This window comes from Vulpes lagopus, chromosome 6 (assembly GCF_018345385.1).
Source record: "Vulpes lagopus strain Blue_001 chromosome 6, ASM1834538v1, whole genome shotgun sequence".
NCBI lineage: Eukaryota > Metazoa > Chordata > Mammalia > Carnivora > Canidae > Vulpes > Vulpes lagopus.
Window position 1 is genome coordinate 14,291,240 of NC_054829.1, and position 23,148 is coordinate 14,314,387.

A 23,148-nucleotide genomic window follows, 5' to 3' on the forward strand; every position below is an offset into this window, starting at 1 on the left:
GTAACTTGCAGCAGGGCGCGGGCGAAGAAGTGCAGCTGTGTCTTGAGTGGCATCTAGCCTGAACTTGTGTCAGGATGGCAGGAAACATCCTTATTCAAGTGCTTGGGTCAACAGATCCCAGATTCTGGGATGGGGCTAGCTCACATTTTCTCAACTTTGAAGCACACTTGACGCAACTAGATGAGGCAGAGAGGCTTGTTTTGCCCGAGTGGGCGGTCTTGACATGAGAATTTATTTTGGATATACTAAGTTAAATAGAAATATTAATATTATTATTTTTATATATTATTGTGTTATCTTATTATTGTTTTTTAATAGAATATTCTTTTTTATTTTTATTATTTTTAAAAGATTTTATTTATTTATTCATGAGGGACACAGAGAGAGAGACAGAGACACAGGCAGAGGGAGAAGCAGCCTCCCTACAGGGACCTGGATATGGGACTTGATCCCAGGACCCCGGGATCATGACCTGAGCCAAAGGCAGACACTCAACCACTGAGCCACCCAAGCGCCCCTGCCCCCAATCCCACCTTGGATTCTGAGCCAAATGAGTGGGAGAGGAGAGAGCTTCTCTGACCAGTCTCCGGGGGATTCCTGGGAGAAGGGGAGGTGGCAATTCAGTGTCCTCAGCGCTGGGGCTTGTTCTGAGATGACTAGTCCATCTGAAGGGGTTAACAATCTAACAAGAGCTCTCCAAATCCTAAAGCTAAAATCCTTTTCTTGACAAGCTGCATGCAGTACAAACTGAATCAGAGCAGAGTCTATGCGGCCAGTTTTGTCTGGATGAAGGGTTTGCTCACCACCACAGAGGGTGATGTGGAAAAGCAAGCCTTAGGTTGGGGGGAATCCCAAGAGGATGCAGGGCGCAAGCAGACGGGATTGCTCAGGAGTCCCAGCCTTATGCCAGGGCCCGGCACCTTTGCTGGGGAGGAGATGAAGCTCCAGTGTCTCTGGCATTGGAGCGATGCAGGAGAGGTAGCATTTCATTTCCTCTTTTAACAGATGATTTGTGACAATCGGGGAAGGGGCAGACACCCCTGGCCCAGCTGGAAGGGAGGGCCACAGTGGGAAGGCATCAAATCCCTCCATAGCAGGCTTTTTCATGGATACAAAATACCAGCTACAGCAAATGGAGGCGAATAATAACCATCATTTTAAGATCGAAAGATTTGGCCTTCAGGCCCTCTGCTTTCTCCTTGGTGCTGAAAATAGTCCAGAAATGGGACTTCATGGACGGTTCTGAGTATCCTGCAGCTTCAAATAGTGGAGCAGCCTGCCCAGTGGGATAGACCTTTAGCCTGTCCATCACCTCTTTTGTTTTGTCAGCATTATGGGAAAGAAAAGGGTAAAAATCACTTGCACAGTGAACGACTTCCCTTCCTGACATAATTTTGCCAGACTTTCTCTCCAAGGGGGTCGTATTGAAAGCAGATTATTATCGGAAGCATGAAGAAAACACAGCAGTTAATATGGATTAAGCGTTTATTTCAGAGCAAAACCTTGAAAGTCATGATCTCAGAGGTTTCCCCTTTGACTCCTCTGCCTTCTCTGAAGGGATACTGCTGATTTCTTTGCAGAAACATTGGGATACACAGGCTCCTGGTGCTTGTGTGTTAGACTAGACTTGGTGTTGGAAGCCTGACTTATGGGCAGCGTGATTCATGGAAGATAATGAGTCAATCTAGGATGGAGAGGTGCTTCACGAAACAGTCGTGGACATTTCCTGAAGAGTGAGGAGGGATCGATGCTCTCAAGCGGCCCTCTGGTTGCATTGCCAGACTGCCCTCCAGCTAACCATGGGTGGGTGCTAACACTTGAGCCTTTGCAGGAGGCCATGGGGGACCAGCACTTGAAATCCAGGCTTCGGTGCCCTCCTAGGATCCCTGACGGCAGCAGCAGCTTGGGGTCATTTTCCCACCCTGGGAGAGTCAAATGGCTTTCTACCATCCCTCCAGTCCCAAATCCTATAGCTCCTTGGTTTCTATCAGAGCGCTGGTTAAAAAATTACTTATGCAGTCTTGGTATTTTCCCTACTTTCTCAGGCTGCCCTGGCTTTGCCTTTCCACTCTTCCTTCTTGCCTAAATAGCTTCCCAGGCAAATGCCCTAATTTATGTGATGAATCACTGTCCTAAATAACAGCCATGTGGCATCTTAAGTAACAAAGCTCTTCGGTGTTCATTTTTCAGGTTTGAGAATTGGCAGCTTGTGAGATCAGCAGGGAAGCTATTATGTGCATACAGCAGACACAGAGATGGAGGTTCACCAGAGAGGTTATATGACTAGCCCAAAGCCACACAGCCCGTGATTGTCACAACAGGAAAGCAAATCTGAGTTTGTCTGACTTCAAGTCCACTGTCCACGTCCCCAGTCTAAACAATGATACCATCTTACATTTCAATCACACTGTGTCCTTTACAAATACCTTCCCCTTACAGGACCCTAGAACCAGTAGGAAACTAGTTCAGAAAAGGAGAACTCTAATGGCCAAGGTGACAGAGCCGGTCAGCAACAGAATCAGGATGTCAACCCACTTCTGACTAAGCCCAATGCTTTGTCCTCTCTACTTGGCTTCCCATCAAGGAAGTAAATGCATTTGTGCCTTTGTGTGTGCATTGACTGCATTTCCTAGAATCAAATGTGTAACTGGCAGGATGCCTGGGTGGCTCAGCAGTTTAGCATCTGCCTCTGGCTCAGGGTGTGATCCTGGGATCTGGGATCAAGTCCCACATTGGGCTCCCTCAGGGAGCCTGCTTCTCCCTCTGTCTCTGCCTCTCTCTCTCTCTCTCTCTCTCTCTGTGTGTGTGTGTGTGTTTCTCATGAATAAATAAATAATATCTTTTAAAAAAACCCAAATGTGTAGCTGGCAAGTTTAAAATAGCTGTGGGTTTAAAATAGATAAAGCACCCAGGGAAGGGGATGTTCTATAAAAGGGCACAAGAGACAGTTTGCCCTGGAAAATCAACACAACTTGATAGCAGCCCATTGCTGGAGCACCTTTTTTTTTTTTTTTTTTCTTTAATCAGTATCTGGTGTCCAGGAGATGAAAAAGGATAATGCCATTCACACCTCTGGCTTCTGTATGACATAATCATGGTGACTGACATTTACTGAGTTCTTACCATGTGGTAGGTGGTGGTGGGGTGTGTGTGTGTGTGTAATTCCGTATCTAATTTAATCTTTATCACAAACCGATGCAATGTGTACTGTAATTATCTCCACTTTACAGGTGAAAATCTAGTGATTTTTAAGTCTCTGGGAAGTTAAGTAACTATCAAAGGACACACAGCACTAGAGGCAATATTTGATGGCAGGTTTGCCTACTTCTAATATTTTACTTATCAATACACAAGTCATTTCCTGGTCTTTCTCTAGGCTTGAAGGGAGACCACTCTATGCTTGATGTGGAGAACTCTCCGTGACAGATCTATTCTCGACAATGCTACCTGGTTATCTGACTATAATGAACAAGACCTGATGAGGACCCTTGACAGTTCTCTGCTCACCAGATGAAGTGCGAGGAGGTGCTAGTTTATTGAGTGTCAGCACCACTGCCTACGTCAACACAACTAACCCCCAAACAACTTGTGAGGGGAGATTTTGTTCTTGTCTTCACAAATGACCAAGAAGTGGAATGTTAGAGATGTTATGTCACTGGCCACTGTTACAAAGATAGCAAGTGTTAGAGCTGATATTTGAACATCTGTGTTATCCCAGACCTCAGAGAAGGTCTCCAACTTGACCCAGACCCCATATGCCACTGTTATGTGGGTGCCTAGAACACATGGTGTAGGCATATAGTAGGATATTTGTGACGTAAGTGAATAAAACAAACCTCTGTGATTTTAGACTTCTACTGAAGGTTTTGAGGGAGTGGGCAGGGGAAGGTGTCCCAGCCTCTTCTTGTGTCCCTGGTGACATCTTCACACCTTAGAGCCACAGCTCAGCCCCCTACTTCCGTTTCTCAGCAGAGAAGTTCTGCCCAGACCTCAGACTTTGAGGTCTTACCAAGAATGATACATTTTCACACAGAGACCTTTCCTTTCTGCAGTGTTGTTCTGTAGCAGCTGCCAAGAGGAGGCATATTTCATTTGGTTGCATATCTGTTGCTGTTATCAGTGGCGTGTGGACAGAGTTTTCGGCATTTGAGGAGAGAGAAGGACACGCAACTCACCTCCACGTTGGCCACCTAATGTTTTCAGAACAAACAGGAAGAGAGATGATAAATATTTCAAAGCTGGAATGCAAGCTTTACAGCACTACAGCCTTACAAATGTCCTAACGCTGCTGCAAATCTCCTCTACGAGTGCATTAAGGTGATTCGTAAGAATAGGAAATTTATCCTTGTCAGCCACGGTTGAGCAGGACAGATCACCTGTGGGCTCACTATTACACCTGTTCTTAGTACTTTCACAATTACAGTGGACATTTATTTCTAATAAGTCATGGTGAAATCGGTGAGATAGTTTACCAGTTCCAGAAGATAGAAAAGTCCTTTTTTTCCCTCCAAAAAACCGTATCATTTTTCTGCGGGTTTAAAATTAATAAAGCACCCAGGGAAAGGGATGTTCTATAAAAGGGCACAAGAGACAGTTTGCCCTGGAAAATCAACACAACTTGATAGCAGCCCATTGCTAGGGCACCTTTTTTTTTTTTTTTTTTTTTTAAATCAGTATCTGGTGTCCAGGAGATGAAAAAGGATAATGCCATTTACAGCTATAGGTGCCAGGGACAATTAAAATCACAGTTTCTAAAATGTGTGCAAGAAAGCTTTGGGCCAGTCAGCTGCCTAATGTCCAGGAAAGATTGTATGTGCATGTGTATGTTTGTTAGTGTGTTTGTGTGCCTGTGAGTGTTTCTTTATCCTGACCCCACATAGCATCTTCCTGTGGCTGGTTTCTTTCTTCAATCTGGCTTGGCTCTTGGCTTGGCTCTTGGCTTGGCTCTTGGCTCAGAGTCATACGTGCCTCGTAGGCTAACGTATACTGTCCTACATTCTAAACTGGCTTGCCAGGAAGGTGCAAAGAAATAGCATGCAGGGGTAAGGGAGCAGGAGATGGACCTTGCCCTGCATTGCTGGGGGAATCAAATGCTTGTGTCTTCTTTATATCCATAGAAGTAGCCTATTCACTAGCAATTTATCTTCCAGGTTTGCTTGTCCATATGGGAAAACAACACACAATGCTATTTGTAATACTTAAAGGTTACAACCAAACTAAATAACCAGCCATATGTAACTGGCCAAAGTATTTATGATTTACTCCTTCAGTGGAATACTACACAGCAGTTGAAAGAATGAAGGTCCATATATGCTGAAATGGAAACAAATTCCAAGATATAAAGTAAAAAAGACCATGTTACGGAACAATGTGTATTGCTGGTTAACTTCTGTGGAAAGAAAGAGGAGAAAGAAAGAAAGAAAGAAAGAAAGAAAGAAAGAAAGAAAGAAAGAAAGAAAGAAAGAAAGAGAAAGAGGTGAAAGTAAGAAAGGAAGGAAGGAAGGAAGGAAAAGAGAAGAAAGAAAGAAAGAAGAAAGAAAGAAAGAAAGAAGAAGGAAGAAAGAAGAAGGAAGAAAGAAAGGAAAAGACACATACATCTCTCCATCCATTTGTCCATCACTCTTGGGGCTCCCTTATTCTTAGTACTCTTGGCCATGTGATGAAGGTATTGAAGGCAGCTGGTGGTGAGCACCTCAGGCCTCTAGCTTAGGGCTTTCATCTGGCTGCTGGGGGAATGCTGAGCCAGCGGGCAAGGCAAGATGAAAGAGTGGTGCCTCATTGCCTCAGAAGCGGCTCCTGCCCAGCAACGGGCAAGGAGCCTTCATCTCCTACTTCTTAGCTTTTCAACTGGGTTGGCTCTGAGGTATGTGTTCTCCACCAGCCCCTGGAATTCCCTCGCAGGTTTGAGCTGCAGCTGCCCTCTCTAGTGACTCTGTCCATCTGTGTGGTGCCTTAGCTCTACGACACCCACTTCACTGACTTCCCTCCTTCCCTCCTTCCCATTCCTGTGTCACTTCTTCACTCTCTCCCTTGACAGATTCTTGAAACCACCTCCCCAGTAAACTAAAAGAAGATGTCGTATCCAAAAAGAAGTATCCTTAGGGAAGTATTCTCAAATGATTTGCATAGGAAACCATGACAATGACATTTCTCCCGTTATAAACATAAACACCATGAGAGGTCCATAGCCCACCCTAGAAGATTCCAGGCTACCTCTGTGCAGGTCCCAGCTTGAGTGGTGTCAGATCCGGTTAAGAACTGAACTGGACCTTTGCAGGGAAGATGCTCCCAAAAGGAGGGGTCTTATTTCCTCTCATGGTGGCTTAACCCTTAACTGTAAAGTTCTCCTGCTCTTTCAATCTGACCTCCAAATTAATGCTCTAAATGCAGCTTTTGTGATGTGAACTTCTCTTCCTCTGAAGGGATAACCGGGTGAAAAAGAAAAAAAAAAGTCTTAAATTCAAATGTTATTTCTGAGTCCCATGAAATTCCTCTTGGAGCTGAAGGATTAGGAGGGCAAAGGACTCAGTCCCAGGGTTAGTTGGGCCATCTGGGTCTTATGCTAGATTCAACCTTTCCCACATGGATGTGTTCTGTGAGAGCCAGTGGCTGGGATTTGGTACAGAGAGTAAGTTGTGGAATCTGGGGAAAGGCTAAGGAATACTTCCTACAGGTGCAGGGGACTGTGACTAAGTGAGGTCCCACAGGATGTTACCCAGGTGACCTGGAGAAAGCCGCTGGCTACCTGGGAACTATCTGAGAGGAAGCAGCTAAGGGCTTCTGCAAGTTATTAAAACTTCCACTCAAGCCACACTCAAGGATGGCCACACATTTGTCTGCCAAGCTCTGTATTAGATGATCAAAGGCACATTTCTCCAGAGAGCTTCACCCAGTGGCGACTCTTGGTTGGGAACATGGCAAAGGTAGATACTTGGAACCTGGCGTGTGGCTCTTAAGTCAAGATCATGCAGCGTGCTGGTTGGCGTGGCTCAGGAGCTTACAGACCTGGTGGGGACCAGTCTGCAAGGGACTCTTCCTCTGTCTTTGTCTCTGAATTCAGGTTTTAGAACCTTTATACTCTAGGGGCCCTTTCTGTTAAAAATGAACTGGACGTGGAGATCCTGTGGCATTACGATGATGCAGAGGTATGTGAACATGGCTGCTGCCTTATGAGGTGGGGGAGTGGGGACATGTGGGTTCTGAGAGAGAATCAGAATGCTTTATGTGTGGGGATCTCAAATTTGGATGCCTTGCGCCCTCCTTCTATGATGCCTGCATGTGTGAATGTGAGTGTTTGTGTAAAAAAAAATGAAGGATGGGAGAGAACTTTCACTTTGACAAGGATAAATTGCCTCTGCTGTTCTCTCTTCCCACTGGGCCCTCTCCTGTTGTTTAGAAGCAGAAGAAGGAGAGAGCACAGTGTTCAAACTTAGGAGTCATAGGCTCGTTTGTTAATTTGAATCCAGTAGCTTAAAAACATGCTCCCCTATGGGTCATTTGGGTGGCTCTCAAGGACCTTGCAGTTTGGTGCTTCTGCTGGTGGCCTGTGCTCTCATACTTTCTTATTCTTTCTTGTGTTCTCTTTTTGGTTCTGCAGTTCTGTGTGTCCTGCTTTTCTGCTTCTGTAATATGTAAGTTTTGATGCAGCAATGGCCTAACAGAAGCTGGTGTTTGTAGCTTAATATTGGCAGGTCAGTAGAAACCACACTGGGCTTCCTGTTCCATGAAAATCTAGATGCCCTTGAGAAACAAAATAAATCTGTAGTAAATGGGATCTTTGTGGAGAGTCAACCTGTAGAGAGCACAGATTTTCTGTTTTGACGTCTTACTGCAATGACCTTGGCATTGTCCACATTATCTAGGGTCAGCAGAAGACTAGCAAGCGTCAAGGGTGTGGTCTGTATCAGCTACATATGTAAATTTGGAGAAATATTTAACTTCAGTTTCCTTATAAATATAATAAAGTAATAATATCTCTCCATGGGTTGTTGTGAGGATTTAATGAGGTAACACTTGTAAAGAACAGTACTTGACATTCGCTAAGTGTTAATTAATATTAGTCTTTCTTTTGATTTCTATTTGGCATATATTATCTTTCAATTAATATTATAGCAGCTCCAGGAGGGGGGTGTTTTGTCTCCGCCATTTCTCTACCATGATATCTAATGGGCACTTTGAACCTAAATTGTCTAAAACCTACTTCTGGATCTTTGCTTTATTATTCTCCATCTCAGAAAATGACAATCTCCCTTTTTCATCCTCCACCTCCTTTTTCCATTGTATCCTATTTGCTCCACTTCCTCTCATACTCCTATATCTAAGCCATGAGCAAATCCTCTTGGCTTTACATCAAAATGTATCTGGAGCCCAGTCCCCTCTCCCTGTGTCCATCTCTGCACCCTGGTCCTGTACTGTCTAATGGCTTCCTACTTGTCCTCCCTGCTTCTACCTGTTTCTCCTCACCCAAGTCTATTCTCAGTAAAGCAGAATTGACTCACACCCTCACATGACGTCCCATCTTGGAGAAAAATGTATCATCTTTACCGTGGCCTAAGATTTCTGTATCCATGTTCCCTTCTTGACTTCCCCCTATACAAAATCCCACATAATTTTACCTCTTGTCAGTATGTCCTATAACTCTGGCCCTGAGTCACTCCTCTCCAGCTACCACACTGACCTGATAGCCCCCTTTCCAACACGTCAGTGACTCAGCACTCACTGTCCCTTTGCATGGAATGCTCCCCTCCCCATCTTGCCTTGGGCTACTCCCTCACCTCTAGGGGGCTTTTCCTCAAATATCTTCTTCCCTGTAAGAACCCCCTCCTTTGGCCACTCTATTTAAAATTATAGCCTTCCCCCTCTCCTTATCTGCCTCCTCTGCTTTATTCTCTGTGTAGCCCTCATCATCATGCAAAATATTTTATCTATATTTTCTGTCTCTACAGCTAGAATGTAAGCTCTAGGAGTTTGTATGTGTGGGTGGGGGGGAGAGGAATTTCTGTCTGTTCTGCTCACTGCCATATCCCCAGTACTTAGAATAGCATCTGGCAAATAGTAGGCACTCAGCTAATATTTAGTAAATAAATGACTTCATTGATTCAGTTTATAGGTGAGAAAATGGAATCTATAGAGCTCATGCAATTTTTATTGCTGGACATTATAAGCCATTGCTGGGCAAGTAGGTGGCAAATGTGAACCCTCCTCTGTTTAACTCTCAATCCTGGTATTTCACATTATGCCATTATCACTGCAATATCTACCTATCTATCTGCATATATGGTTCTTGACATTTTCTTTTTTACTTACTGCCTCTATAGTGAAGAAAAGAAGCAAATGTTATGGACTGAATTTTGTCCACCCCCCACCCCCATTCATATATGGAAGCTCTATTTTCCATTGTGACTGTATTTAAAGATGGGGCTATAGGGAAGGAAAAATGATTTTCGCTCTACTCTTCTAAGTTCCTAGCTGAGACTCCTATAATAAAAGACAGATGAACAAGAGAAGACAAGCAGAAGTTTGTTAACATGTACAACTCATATATGTATGAAATACCCAGGAAGAATGAATAATTCTCTAAGGTTTAGAATTCAGGCTTAAATTTCATCTTCAGCTAAAGATAATAGGAAGGAAGGTGTGGCGGTGTGGTGAGGCCAGTTATAGGGAGGCACCAGGAAACTTTGTAAAGGGGAGTAGGATTTGTTATGCAGATGTGAGGCAGTGTCTTCTCCACTGATAAGGTCTAAAGTTATCTCCAGGGATTAACCTTCCTGGTAGAGAGGAGAGGAGGGATACCTTCCTATAGTTATGTCCTGCTTTGAAGCAAAGAGGGGAAAGGCAGAGAACTTTTCTTCTATCTGCTTCTTTTCAATTGCTTTCAGCTCAAAAAATAATCCTTGGACCAAAGTGGCATCTTTTGGGGTGCATATTCTGCAACCCTTCAGGGCCTTTAAAGAGGCAATTAAGAATAAGTGAGGTCATAAGAGTTGGACCTTAGACCAATATACTGATGTCCTTATAAGAAGATGAAGAGACCAGGAATACGTAAGCACAGAGGAAAGGCTGTGTGAGGGGCACATCTGCAAGCCAAAGAGAAAGGCTTGAGGGGAAACCACACCTGCTGACACTTTGATCTTGGACTTTTCTAGCCCTCAGGACCATGAGAAAATAAACTTCAGTTGTTTAAACCACCAATCTATGAACCTGGTCTCTGGTACTTTGTTCTGGCAGCCGGCGTTGACTAACAGGGAGGCAGTGACTCTTCATACCTACTATGTTCTTAAAAGAAAGGGGAGGAGATTGAATAGTCTAGACAAAGAATCATCTTGGAGTTCTATGATCAAAGAAAACCGTGTGTGACTAGTTTGAGCCAACAGGAATCGTGTATGGTGATGAATAACAAAGGCATGTTTGTGGAATCTACTTATAAGAGAAATAGAGAGGGTTGGGAGGTGACTTGTAAGTGACTGCTCTTAATGTGTCACCTATGTCTTCTTTAAAGCATGGGTTTGGGAAATCACAACACATGGATGAAAATCCAGTCCCCCTCCCACATGTTCATGTGTCCTACATCTGTGATTCATGATACCTGTCTTTTCAAATGCAAGATGGCAGGCTGTGGGCTCCTTCCCAGGGTACCTCTAACTCAGTCAATATGCTCTTTTCTGGGAGAGAATATTTATTGTTTTAACAGCTGTACTTCTACTTTCTCAGATTAAAAGAAAATTACCTGCATTTACAAATGACTTATAGGGATTGGAAAGTATAGTGTTGAAATTCCCAATTTATAATATCCTCCAAGTTCTACAAAACTGTCCCCCAACCACAGCATTTTTCCATTCTGTCTACCTCCTTGTCCCTGGAAGGATTAGGAAAATCAGTAGCAGTTGTCAGCATCCAGAGTTTGGCTAGAGGGTTGGTCCAAATTGTGTGTATTTATGGTAATGCCCAGTGAGGACCAGCCTTCTTTCATACCCGCTGATCCAAGGAGAGCCCAGCACCTATGAGATTCAGAACTCTCTGCAAGTTTTCATCCAGTTTTCTTTAAATGATTTGTCTTCAAAGAAAGATTTGCTTTTGAAGGGCTGCTGATGATATTGCAGTGCTAAGCTCCCTGGGTTATTTGTTTTTGAGATTGCATATAAACTACTAACATTATTATGACACAATTACCAGTAAGTAATCATCCAATTGCCATAAACATGTCCCTCTCAAAATATTGCAAATTAATATTCATGCTTTCCTCAAATCCACCATTCTGAGCTAATGTGTGCCTACACAGTTCATCAAAATGTACATTTTTTTCCCAGTGAAAGGAAGAATTATAGTTCAGTTCCTCATCTTGAGGTATGGGAAGATTGTTTTGATGGTAGCGTTAGTTTGCTTTGAAAGACAATTTCCCTGTGAAACTGATGCAGCCACCAGCAATGAACTATGTGTTTCCAAGTAGAGCATTTGTACTTCTTTAGAACCAAATTGTTCAAAAAGCTGTTATAGTGGTTCAATCCTGGCAGTTGAGAATCATGCCAACAACATGATCTTACATAATTGTCATACGTAATGATAATTGTATATGTAATTCTAATACGGTTTAGTCACTGTTAAGTGGAGATCCTAGAATCTTACCATGAATAAATCACTGCAGATTCCTCTCCCTACACCTTATAAATCTACATAAACCAAAGAAGCTCCCAAACATGCTGTGATGTAGAAACATGAAATTCACAAAGGTGACTGGAGAGCAACATCTGGACAAAACAAGTGATCCTAGGAGAAGTTAATACATTTTAAGATTGAATGTAAGTAAACTTCATTTCACTGTGTACAAAGCATCAACTGATAATACTGTTTTCTGCTAATCCAACAGGTTTCATCAAAGGTGATAAAAATATACTAGCTAAGCCTGAGTTAATTCGAATGAGGGAAGTGATTTTATTTTATTCTTTTATTATTATTTTTAAGATATATTTGTTTATTGAAGTTCAGTTTGCCAACATATAGTATGACACCCAGTGCTCATCCTGTCAAGTGCCCTCCTCTGTGCCAATCACCCAGTCACCCTATCGCTCTGCCCGGCCTCCCTTTCCCCTACCCCTTGTTTGTTTCTCACATTTAGGAGTCTCTCATGTTTTGTCACCCTCTCTAGGGAAGTGATTTTAAAGCCCTCAGATGGAGTCTTGAGTATCAAATGCCTATCTATAGGTGCTTATACACAGTAGTGTGCTGGTGAATGTTTCACAACTGGTTCTCCTAAAACCAAAAAAGCCCCTGTTTATAGCTTATTTTGATTTCTGTGGTGTAAGTTCCTCACCGTGGCTCATTTCAAGCTACCATTGTGATGTCACTGAACACAGAGTTGGGAAGAAATGTGCACAATTGGCTGGCTTTTTGGAGTGAGAACTAGATGTGTCCGGCAAACTACTGGTTATACAACTAAATACGAAATTTTAGAGAGGAGAGTTCTCAATGGGTCGCATGACTTTGAAATGAATAAGTCTGAAATAAAATGTAACCCATATTGCTCTGATATTATATAGAGGGCCACCGGGCTAAAGAAGAGAGTCGAGAAGGAATTCTAGCTCCAACATGGTGACTGTATTGTTTGAATGCTGACCTATCTTCCTGGAGGCTAGTGAGACTTTGTGCCAATGACGTGGGCTGTGGAGTGTGACAGGCCTGGGTTTGAATCTGGTCTCTGACACGTGTTGCTGTGAATCTGTGGATGAGACACTCAGTTTCTCCCAGCCTCTATTTCTTCCTTTGTAAGTGGGGATGTGAGAAGTCACCGTGGAGGGTTATCCTGAGGATTAGTGATAAAGCACAGAGCTTCTAACAAAGTGCTTGGCACATGCCTATTATTCTTCTATTCTTTATTTGAAATAGTTGGGTTACATTATATCTTAGGTTCCTTAGAGTGTCTAAATCTCAGGAAAAATGTTCTACTATATAGATTCAATTAAAGGATGCTAAAGTCTCAGGCATTTAAGTATTTAATAAATACCGTTAATGGATGGATGCGTAACTGAAATTCATGCAATCTCTTGGTTTTTCTCTAAGCTAGAAATCTGTGAGAGATAACTTTGCCTCTTTTTTATTTTTGTAAAGAAAATAATCATCCTCCATATTAAATATGTTACCAGGTACTGAGGATTTTTATCTCCTAAATATTTTTTTAAAAAATCTACTCTCTCTCTTTATCTACCCACGCTGTGCCAGGTCAGTTCATCATGCTCTCCTAATTGGTTCTCTGCTTCCTGTCTTGAGCACCTCAAAACCATCCTCAGCAAAATTGTCTGTCTCCAATCCAACATTCTAAGCAATTTGAGGACAAAGATTTTCTTTTATTTATTTTTATCTCAAAGTCCAATTTAGCTCCTGGCACAAAATATATGCTAAATAAATGTTTATTTGATTGTATAACGAATGAGCCAACTTTGGGAAAAGTAATTGGCAGAGTTTTACTGTGTTGGAAATTTCCTTCCAAAATGGCATCACCTATATTTCCTTCTGTGTTTTCTCATATATCATCAACTTTGTAGACCTTCCTACATCGTGTAGACTATGTACTGGTCTGGACATTTCATGGCACTGCCCCTGCTCTGTGAAGCAGTGTGTACTGTGGCCTGCCTCTGCTCCCAGGGCCCTGGCTCTTCTTGTGCCATCTGGAAATTTCCTACATCAACCCACCTGGGGATGCCCTTTTTCTCCCTTGGACTCTTTTCCACTGAGGTGAGCCTTTTCCAACGAGAGGTTACTGACAGTGTAATTAAGGCTTATTTCCCTAAATTAGTGCATATTGGACTAAATTTTACAAGGTCAAGGTGGAATACATGAAGACTTTATGTGACCTCAGCTGTCTGGAGTGGATTTCTATGAGTCTGAATGAAAGTCAGCATGTAAAGACAGAATTCAAATTAGGTGCTTCTGTTACTTATCCTTAGATAGTATCTTTCAGCATGTCAAAATGATGCTGTAGAGGTGAAAACTCCAGTAAAAGTAGAATAAGAAATTAGCATGAATGAAAGATTGATACCATGTTGAATACAGTTACCCCCTTTTCCCAAATTCTGAACATCCAGAATTATTACAATTGGGACTTTTTACAATTGGTTTTACACACACACACACACACACACACACACACACACACACATGCTCACTCACACACACGCTCATTCACTTACATTCTTCCTGTCATTGGAAACTTCTCCTTTTGTATAAGAACTTGACCACTTTTGTAACTCAAACTCCTTAAGTATTGGAACAAACTCATGGGTTTGAACTTGAACTTTAGGATTCCACACCCATAGTTTGAATCTGGGCTCTGCTACTTATAGGCCTGTCATCCTGAGTAAATCACTTAACTTTGCTGAATCTCAGTTTCATCATCTAGTATCTGGCTTATGGGTAAGCAGGAGGTCTTAGTGAGATAACGTGTGTATTCCCTCCATGACAGGGTCTTGTATACGATTGATGCTCCAATATATATTAGTTTCTTCCATCTTCTTCCACCGTGAGATGAGGGCATTCTGTTTTTATGGCCCAAAACTTGTCCTCCCTTTTTTCCACTCAGAGGCACCAGGATTTCATAGGTTTTCCCTTTCTGTTGTTCTATAGCTCTTACCTGTTTCATAACTGTTAGACTGCTAAATTTGGGTGTATTTCCTTAATGTGAATTGCACCAGTGTGCCTGTATGTCTGTGCTTATGTGTCTTCTCTTCTCAACAGGACTTCAGAGATCATGTTATAATTATTTTAGGATTATCCTAAAGTATTTAACAAACCAATTGGTCTCTTATGCAAAGTATACACTGAAATGATATTTGATTGGCCAGTAAGTGATGAATTAACATTTCAATTCCTGAATGTCTTTAAATAAAACACCACCCATTCTAGGTCATTTTCACTTGATAGGAAAAAAAAAAAAAAAAGAAGACAAGATCAAATATACAGAGGAATCTCTTCCAGTTCTTTTATTCTGTTTCCAAGGATTTTACTATATATAAGGCAGGAAGATATTTTGTTTTCATTTAGTTATTCTTTTGACATCTCTGTGCCAGGAACCATTTGATTAAAAGAAATGGAGTGCCCCTAATATTCTTTGCTACTCATTTTTACCTCATTCAGGCTGTTTGGCTTTGGAAACAAATTACTGCCATCATGGAAACCACTCAGAGGGTCCACAATGACGTGATGCTATCATGTGTCTAGATTTCATAAGAATTATTTGCTAATATAGGACAATACAATCACCAAGAGCTGTGGAGAAAGATACAGCCACCTTCCTTCCTTGAACTCGACATTTTCTTGATCAGACTTGACATTGCAAGATCTCAGATCCAATATATTGGAGGAAGGATTTGGCATCCTTGGCTAGAATGGGAAGAAGGAGCCAGCATCTGAAATATCTGCCCATGATCATTCCAGGTACAGCAGGAACAGAGCTTCCTATATGCAAGCCAAATGAAATTATTAAGGCTAACCTTCTCACTCAGCACTTAATAGGTAATCAATTTTCACTACCAACAGTGGAGGGTAAAAGCCAAGGAAGGAATGATAATGATGCTTCCTTACATTTGTGAAGGGCTTAGAGGGTATGAAATGATTTTAACTGTATTATTTCAGGTAGTTTTCATGGCAAAATAAAACTGGCCAGGACACTCATGCATGCATGCATGTCTGCATTCATTCATTCCACAACTCTTATTTAGCAAATAGTTTTTTTTTAAGATTTTATTTATTTATTCATGAGAGACACAGAGAGAGAGAGGCAGAGACACAGGCAGAGGGAGAAGCAGGCTCCATGTAGGGAGCCTGACGTGGGGCTCCATCCCAGGTCTCCAGGATCACACCCTGGGCTAGACGGTGGCACTAAACTGCTGAGCCACCTCGGCAGCCCAATTATTTAACAAATAGTTTTGAGGCCATCAACTATATGCTAGCCTGTGTGGTGAGCACTGGGGAGAGAGTGGAGAATAAGCCAGAAAAAGTTTTATTGCTCTCATTTCAGCAGTGAGGAAACACACACTAGGAAGTCATGTGAGTTCCCGAAGTCCCATGAGGAGTCATGTGAGTTCCCGAAGTCCCATGAGGACACACCAAGCTTGGAACTTAGTGCATTGATCTGAATCTTGGGCCATAAACATGGTCACATGGAAAATGGAGGTTTATTTTTGATCATCAACTTGCATATCAAGTTCCTGTCTCACTGGGCGGATAAGAAAGTTAACATGAGATCTATGGCCCACTGCTTCCTGGTTCATGTGAAATCCTGGGGGGCTTAGATAGTTCCATGGCATTGAGGGGGACCTCTGTTCATTTGTCATCTTTCCCCGGAGGTTTCTGTATGATGACACCCCTAGTATTTTTGTCTGCTTAGAGACATTGTGAAGGCAACATTGCTCTGGAACCTATAGCCTTCCTCCTTTTGAGCCAGCAAGCAATGTGTAAATCCCTCTACCTTCTACCTCTCCTTCTCCACTGCTCCTCTGAACATTGGTCTCAGGGAAAGCTTTGTCCCTTCATGTTTCTTTAAAATTTCTTTTCTGTGCCTCCCCTCGTAGGCTTGGGGATTTGGACACAAAACCCTCCATGTGCCACATATAGCTCATCTTGGCCTTCTGTTGAGGCCAAGAACATACAGCCAAACACCGTTCCAAATGGGAGGAAGAGAAAGGGACAAATGAAGGTGGCAATAGTCACAGGCTTTATACCAAAGTAATTTAGTGACATACCATGGGAAGAATGGGTTAGGACAGTGCCATGTGGAAGCTGACCAGCATGTGAATAGCATATTTGCCTATGATAGGGCTACAAATACAGAGAAATCTGAAAATCAGCCCTGGGAGCCACTGGCCCTTTCCATGGAATGTCGAGGAGAAAACCCCTAAAACTCCAAGCTTAGCTCTGTTAAGTCAAGACTGGGAAAATATTAGCATTAGAGAAAGAATTCAAAGTAACTAATGGGTTAGAGGGCCCTGCCTGATGGTTTGAAATTGAAATAATAAAATGTGCATAGTTTTTCCAAGAAATTATTAACTGAAAAAGATGAGACGTGCCAGCCATTCAGAGCAGAGGGATGAGATGAAATAAGCAAAGGGATACTTTATATGGGAAATAACTGGAACTCATTTTCACAGGTGAAAAACTTTAAGTTTTTGGAATGATTTCCTTTTAGAGGAAAGGAAGGTCAGTTGTACAAAAAATTTAATAAAATGATATGATAATGCACATCCTCAGATTTCACAGCCTGTAGGGATATTGAATTGATAATAATGTTCTGATTATAATGGCTTTGATTCTCTTCACTGTTTTGGGGCACCTGAGCCAACAATGCCTTTTTTTTTCTATCAATAATAAGAAAGCAAAGCTTCCATTCCTGTCAAGTTAAGTTACAAATCACCTGGAGAGGTCCAAGCTTCCCAGATGTACAGAGTCCAGATCTGGGCTCTGTTGAGGCACTACAGCAACCACCTGGGACCATCCTGCACTGGCCCACCAGATGGAATGGAGTAGGATGGGGTAGGTGCTGTGACTGCTGAGTGAGGAATTTGCTTCTATTACTTCCAAGGAGACAGTGCCTGCAGTTTGAGACCTTTCCCCAGGGCATCTTCATTTATGAGAGAAAAGATGCTGGTGTGCATTCTTCGCTTTTGCTTCTTCTGTCTGTCTCTCACTAGTCCTATCAGAAGATGGCAGCAGAGATTGCTGTCTTCCCATGGCTGCGCCTCCTCCGGTCCTATCTTCGGGGCAGGACCCAAGTATTCACCAGCAAACGTAGGGCAAAGTCCTTTGCAAAAACATATTGATTTCATTCAAGGAAGATAAATTCATAAACTGTACAACTGTATTCATCAGTTCATTTTGGGGGAATGTGATCTAGGAGTTGTGCAAAAATAAAATTCCCGGTGGGGGGCATCATCGGTTATCTCTTCCATATGCGCAAACTCTAATGCTCGGGAAAGGGTGAACTGCTACTGAATCTGACAGCTGCCTTTCCAAGTATGCTTGCTTAACCCATAACCACTGTGTGGAGCCAGTCCAGCACTCCTACTGAGGCTCCCCCCACCCCATATAAACCACGTCCTCCAAATCTCTGACTGACCTGAAACACCTGCATGGGTTCTGCCCACATTTCTCCATTCATTCTTTTCATCCTGGCTCTCAGCCTCGCCTTATAACCTGGTCCTGAAGCTAAAGACACCCATTCTTGTCAGATTCTCCAGAGACATAAGAGTGTGTGTGTGTGTGTGTGTGTGTGTGTGTGTGTGTCTGTTTGGGGATGTGGACTGGGTGAACTTCTCTTCTTTCTAATCACTAGGGGAAAAAAAATTCACCCTGATTTTTTTTCATTTGTTTCTTTTCCCCTCCGCTTTTCCAATCCCATGCCTATTGTCCAAAAGAGTGTTCAAATTATACACAGCTGCTAGCCATAAGTTTATAGAAGGCCTTCGTGACAAGGTAATAGGTAATAGTATACAGAATGTGTTAAAATATTATTTTTAAACTGATATCAATTCTAATGCAAAAGAATACCTGACTAAGCTGACTTACTAATGAGCGATTATTATACCACTTATTGAGAAGGGTGGTAGCTGCAGGCTTGGTTAATTTGGCAGCTCAATGATATCTGGGCTCTTTCTTCCACCCTCTTGTCTTTCCTCTCATGGCTATAAGCTATAGTGCGTAGTATGCCCAAGTTACCACTCTAAACTGTGATATCTAAATAGACACATAAAGGGAACATTTTCTTCCATATATCTCCATTTATCAGGAGAAAAGAATCTTAAAAGTCATAGACTTCCTGCCAGATCCCTTGCCCAGAACTAGGTCATGTGACCACCTCTAAATCAATCACTAGCATATAGGAATGAGTTTACCTAGATGGGTTTACACCAATTATGACTCTTACCCTGGGAATGACACCTTCTCCTGAGCATACTGCTATGATTATGTGAACATTCAGCTTGCAGTCTGAATTGCTGGTTTCTTTCAGCAAGAAAGAAGTATGACATGGCTATTGGCTAGGCAAACAGCATGATGTACAAAAGCGAATGATTGCATCATTAGAGCCCTACTCAAAATATCCTGAAAGAACAGTATGACAGGGAGCTCCTCCCAGTCGTCAGGACTTTGAGCCAGGCACCTGACTATTCACTTTGCAAGGAAGAAGAAGTGGTAAGCAGTGTATACAGCTACCGTGACTCCTGGGCTGTGGGTGATGGTTTGATTAGTGGTCAAGGACTTGGAACAAACAAGATAGGAACACTGGTGACGAGAATGTCTGGGGGACAAGATACCTGGATGGACCTCAGAATGGGCACCGAGTATGAATATATTAGTGCCTGTATGAATGCTAAACAAAGAACAACTCATCAAGAAGAAACTTTCAATGATTGTGTGGCAACAAAACATGAGTGTTCAACCTGCCAACACCAGAAACGAAATTCACACTCCTGATATGGCTCCATTTTTTTTGGAAGAGACAGCAATTTGTCTTCCCTACAATGCTTCTGACAGCACTACCACATGTGGTTTTTTGAAATGCCTCATTTACCATAATGATATTCCACACAACATCTCTCCTGACTAGGAACTCACTTTGGAATGGTTTATACCCATGGAATTCATTGGCCTTATACATACTTATGTGTATACATATACTTAATTCATTGGTCTTATACATACATACTCATCACTCCAAAGAAGTTGACCTAATAGAGCAATAGAATGTCCAGTTGAACACTTGGTTTTAATACTGATGGGTGAAAACACATCAAGTCTGGGTCATATTCTCCAAAGTACAGAGTATGCCCTGAACCAGCATGTAATTAATATATAAAATATAATGCCGTCTCATAGGCAAAATATATGGATCTGGGATCCAAAGGTAATGTGGCAGTGACTTCTATCACTGTTACTCCTAGTGATTCAGTAACAAAGTTTTGCCTCCATTCTTGCAATTTGGGCTCTCCCTCTTTGGCAGTCTTGGTTCCCAAAAGAGGTCCTCTTTTTCCAGATACATCACAAGACTTCCATTGAACTGAGAACCATGACTACCATCTGGCCTTTTGGGCTACTTATGCTACTGAACCACCAGGCAAAGAAGGGATTACTACCCTGCATTTGCTCAGATGATGGTCTGACTACCAGGTGGAATTAGGGTTGTCACGATGTAATGGAACCCCCAAAATGAACTGTAATATCAACTGTGGACTTTGGTGATTACAATGTGTGAATGCGGTTCATCATTCATAACAAACATACTACTCTAGTGGGGGATGTTGATACAGGGGAGGGAACAAACAAGATACGCATGTGTAGAGGCAGGGAGTATATGGCCCTTATACCTTTCACTCAATTTTTCTGTGAATCTAAAACAGCTCTAAAAAATAACGCCTTTGAGAAAAGTTAATGGAAAACTACAGTAAGCTAATATAGGCATAGATCTTTTGTGAGTAGAGGCTTGCATCACCTTGACTGGTAAAGCACCATGATTAGCTGAGGTGCTGAAGTGAGGGCAAAGGGAATATGGAATGGACAGTGAGAGAAATAAGTTACAAAACCCAACTATGACAATATGATTATCTTGCAGAATCAAGAAATGTATTATTATTATGCAAGGAATTGTATTTTCTTAGTTGCTTGATACTTCCTTGCTTTGATACACTTTCATTTATTATTATTTATTATAATTATTCGTTCTCATTTTCCCCTTTTCATTAAAGTGTCGTAATATTCTGTCTGTAATATATGCATATTTTGGTACTTAAGGTTATAAGTTACTAGAAAAGGAATAAACAGTGCCTACAGATAAATAAATTGAATCAATTCAAGACATGTGTCTTTCCTTTAGGGAAAAGAGTGAGTGCATCTTCAGATTTATGAGGAAGAGTTGCAAGACAAAAGCATGATGATGTTATGACCTTCACTCACAAGTTAAATATGGGTAAAAGTGGTGCACAGTATTACTGAGAAAACAAATGAGAGGACTGTGCTTGATTATCTGTTTTCTTTTAGTGATTTCATTTCATTTGGATATACACAGAGAAGTAGGGTTGCTGGATCACATGGTGATTCTATTTTTGATTTTTTTGAGGAAATTCCATGCTGTTTTCCACAGTGGATGCAGCAATTTACACTCCCTTCAACAGCATAAGAATTCCCATTTTTTTCCATGTCCTCCCTTGTTATCTCTGGTCTTGATACTAGCCATCCTAGCAAGTGTGAGGTGATATCTCATTGTGGGTTTGATCTGCATTTCCCTGACAACTAGTGATGTTGAGTACCTCAGCACATACTTGTTGGCCATTTGTATATCTTCTTGAGAAAAATGTCTATTCACATCCATTGCCCATTTCTGAATTGGCTTGTTTCTACTATTGATGAGTTCCTTATATACTCTGGGTATTAACTCTTCATCAGTTAGGTGTTTTGCATATATCTTCTCCCATTCCATATGTTGGCTTTTCATTTTGCTGATCATTTCTTTTGCTGTGCAGAAGGTTTTTAGTTTGATATAATCCCACTTGTTTGTTTTCACTTTTGTTGCTTGTGCTTTGGTGGCAAATTCAAAAAAATCATTTCCAAGACCAATGCTAAGGAGTTTTTCTTTTCATTTTCTGACAATTTTAAATTTCAGGTCTGACATTTAAATCTTTAGTCCATTACAAGTCAATGTTTGTGAGTGGTGCAAGATGGGGTCCAATTTCGTTTTTCTGCATGTGAATATCTAATTTCCCAACACCATTTATTACACTTGAGCTTAGCCAAAAGGCCGAGAAGCGATCCCAACACCATTTATTGAAGAGACTATCCTTTCCCCATTGAGTATTCTTGGCTCCCTTGTCAAGTATTAGTTAACTGTATCTGCATGGGTTTGTTTCTGAGATCCCAATTCTTTTTTTAAAAAAATTATTTACTTATTTATTTGAGAGAGAGACAGAAAGAGAGTGAGATCGAAAGCGAGAGTGAGAGTGAGAGTGAAGACAGAGAGAGAGAGAGAGAGAGAGCATGAGCTGGGGCAGAGGGAGAGGGAGAAGCAGACTTCCCACTGATCAGGGGGCCCAACACAGAGCTTGATCTCTGGACCCTGGTATCATGACTTGAGTTGAAGGCAGATGCTTAACCAACTGAGCCACCCAAGTGCCCCTCTGAGTTCACAATTCTGTTCCATTGATCTATGTATCTACTTTTATGTCAGTACCATACTGTCTTGATTACTATAGCTTTCTGATATAGTTTGAGGTCAGGTGTGATGCCAGAAGCTTTGTTCTTCTTTCTCAAGATTGCTTTGGTTATTTGTGGTCTTTTGTGATTCCATATGAATTTTAGGATTGTCTCTTATACTTCTGTGAAAAATGCCATTGGAACATCTGTTGTCAACTCGCCATCACCTCCACCCTACTTCTAAGGTCTCTTCTGTATCAGGGAAGAGAAACTGGGAACCATACCTTCCTTCACTGTGTGGCTCTAAGGCAGAATATAAGGAGAGGCCATTAAGATTCCTTACCAGTTGCTGTCCAGATATGTGGAAATATATGGGAACTTCATAGAAAGCTCTTTGAAAGCAGCTCTCTTTGCTGCTCTATGCTGAAAAAGTTGGTGGGGGGGAATTTCCAGAGGGTATTGAAAATTCCAGATGCTTTGCAGTAAACTTTTGAGAACTTTGGTGTTTCCAGCTAATACTGCTTGTGGTGGTCTCCCTGACCTCTGCTCCCCATGCTCTTCCAACTCTTAGGATAGCCTCAAATTTTCAACATCAGAACCTTTACTTTCTGGAATATTAAAATAATTTCTGTTTTCCTGATCTAATTTCAGTTGATTTAAAGATCAGCTAAAGGTCTGACTACTGTATCATGAACTACTATATCTATTTTTATGTGTGTGTGCGCATTTTGTTTATGGTATACGGGATGCAAAATGGAAAGAGGGAATTTATCATTTTAAATTATAAAAGAATATATCATTACTGTGAAAAATGAACAATGTGGAAGTATAGAAAAGAAAGTGCCTGTAACTTCCTTCTTTTTTCCCAAGTCATTTTTCAGTTTTAGCCACTGTTAAAATTTTATAGTGCTTTTTGTGGCTCCTAGCATTTTTCTGTAGATGCAATTCTATCTTTTTTACAAAGCAAAATGGGTTTATACT